We start from the raw sequence: 2,587 nt of genomic DNA, 5'->3' as shown, positions 1-2,587 counted from the left end.
TATGTATTACAAACCCTTTTACCGTTCAAATCCAATATTAAAACTAATTTTTTCAATAAAGAAGATCCTTCTGGACAAAAATGTCCAGACTGTCAAAAATGTTTTGATTGAAAGTCCAGATTTGCAAATTTTCTCAGCTTGGAAATGTAATCTTCCATTTTGATAAGGCGGATTGTAAAGGAAATATAAACAAGCATGAAGAAGATTGTAGGTAGCGCAAGAATCTGTGGGCTCACAAGCACCCTCTGCCTTGAGGCAGGGGTACTGTTTGCCTAACTGAGTAACTTTTTTACTGGGTTTCATGGTTAATCTGTGAGCCTAAACATGTTACAGAACTACATTTTATACATTATCAAAATCACATTAATACAAAATCACACACACACACACACACCTGGTTTAAATCACATTTCAGCAAGCAGGCACAGGTGGGTTGACCTGCTCACGCCAAATAGCCAATAGGATTACAAAGTGTGAAATGTTGTACCTCTGTCCAGGACAGACCAGCCCAAGAAATGTAATGAGAAAACGTAACTCAGGGTTCAGAGAATGGATTTCCTGCGTGAGCTCTGTCTCTCTGATCGCAGCGTTGTAAGACTTCATCTGTGCCCAGACTTTGAGTAAACTTCCTGTTGATTTTAAACAGTCCTCTCCTGTCTTCACTTCTCATGCTTTCAATAAAAGAACATGGGTAAAATCTAACAATAAGAGCAGAAAACAAGCTGAAAAATTGTGAAAAGGCTTAAGGACAGAGCTAGAGTCATGTGACACACTCTACAAAAAAAGGCACTTTTGGCTTTTCCTGTTCAGGGAATTGGTCACCACAGCAAATCATCACACTAACACTCGCATGTTGACATTTGGCACGTGTTTTGCACCGGATACCCTTCCTGACCCTGATTCGAACCCAGGCCACAGCGGTGAGAGTGCTGCGCCTTAACCACTAGCCTACCAGGGACAAGCAAATGAAAGTCACTTTCGGCTTTTCCCGTTTAGGGGTTGCCACAGCGAATTGTCACACTGACAACTCACATGTTGACATTTGGCACGTTTTATGCTGGATGCCCTTCCTGATGCAACTCTGATTTGAACTCGGGGCGCAGCAGTGAGAGTGCCGCACCTTAACCACTAGCCTACCAGGGTCATGTGACACACTAGCGGAGAAATTTCCAAAATCACCATAAAACATAAACTGCAAGGATTCAAAATCTGCTGAACATTTTGATACCAGGATGGCTTTTCTAGGTGAAAGCATGCTGAAGTTATTAAGATTTGAAGATTTTCCCATTCATTTGAATGGGCAAAATTTTGCTGAAAAAAAAGCTAAATAGTTTAAAAAGTACAAAAGTTACAAAAAAGTTGTATGTATGTCCTGAAAAAGCTGAACATTTTGATATTTGAATGGTTTTTCTATCTGAAAGTATGCTGAAGTAGTTAAGCGGCAAAAAACATAAGGAAGAATAATAAATAAAAACCAGGATAACAATAATGTGGCTGCTGACTCAGCATCCACATTATGTAATATAATAATAATGTAACTTTAATATAGTAGAATTTTTGATGAAACCAGTACAGAAAAGACATTGCTCTGACAAATAAACTCAGCCTCCTTTTGCCTACCTTTTATGCAGTAAAACATGACAGGTGGTAGTGCTGGACTCACCGGAAGCTGTGGTCCTCAACCCATTCTGCTGCTTTGCTCCTCCCTCTGTTGTAGTTACTGCTGCTAAATGCAACAACTATCTCAAGCATTAGAATTTTTCTCTGAGCTTCAGCTTTGGCTACACTTTTATATTTTTAACTGTATCCCTCCTGTAAAGCAAGTCAAAAACAGTCTACCAGACAATGATAAGATACCAACACAAAACTCTAAGCAGGTGGCAGAACCATGTGACCAAACTGACTGCAGGGAGAAGCACTTGCACACAGAGCCACAGTGAGCTGTGCAGCCACATCTATCTGTCTCTTTTTCTCTCTGCCTCTGTGATGTGTTAGGTATTTTTTTAGTCAGATAGATATTGGTTAGGTACTTGTTGTATTAGAGATGTTTAGTGGAGACAGGATGTCTAGCTCAGGCTGTTAAATGCTTACTCATTTCCATGAGTTACTCCAGGTTGTTTATGTCCAAGGATAACTAGATAGAAAAGTTTGATTGTCAGCAGGCAGGAGGATTATTATTATTATTATGATATGTTTAGCCGTAATCTTAATCATAATATCTTCCTAGGCTTAATGTCCGGACATGTCCCTGAATGTCCTGTATGTTCTTAGATACACACCACTTAATCAACACTCACACACATTGATTTTCTCCATGTTTTGACTACTGCTACGGTCAGCTGTAAAGCTGGCATATCAGGTGATGCCACGGTTTGACGTGCCTGTGTAGAATGGGGTTAGCCCAAACCAGATATAATGTACAGGCCTGTTGGGTTTGGGGTCTTACATTCTTCATCTGCCTGCGCGCAGTATTGGAGGTGGAAGATACCTGGACGTGTAATGTTAATTTTGCCTTTGATCCTTTGAATAAACCAGCATGGTTTTTTTATCCACTTGAACCGCCTCGTCTCTCTGAGTTCCTGGTTAA

General features: G+C 40.2%; 1 protein-coding gene across 9 annotated transcripts in view; it reads right to left on the bottom strand.

The window, feature by feature from the left end:
* lrfn2b (leucine rich repeat and fibronectin type III domain containing 2b) overlaps positions 1–2,587 on the bottom strand; it is a 224,279-nt gene that overhangs the window by 149,537 nt on the left and 72,155 nt on the right. The gene's annotated exons all lie outside the window — the stretch shown is intronic.

This window comes from Monopterus albus, unplaced genomic scaffold (assembly GCF_001952655.1).
Source record: "Monopterus albus unplaced genomic scaffold, M_albus_1.0 scaffold387.1, whole genome shotgun sequence".
Lineage (NCBI taxonomy): Eukaryota > Metazoa > Chordata > Actinopteri > Synbranchiformes > Synbranchidae > Monopterus > Monopterus albus.
Note: the sequence above shows the minus strand (reverse complement) of the source record. Positions and strands in the feature narration are given on the sequence as shown.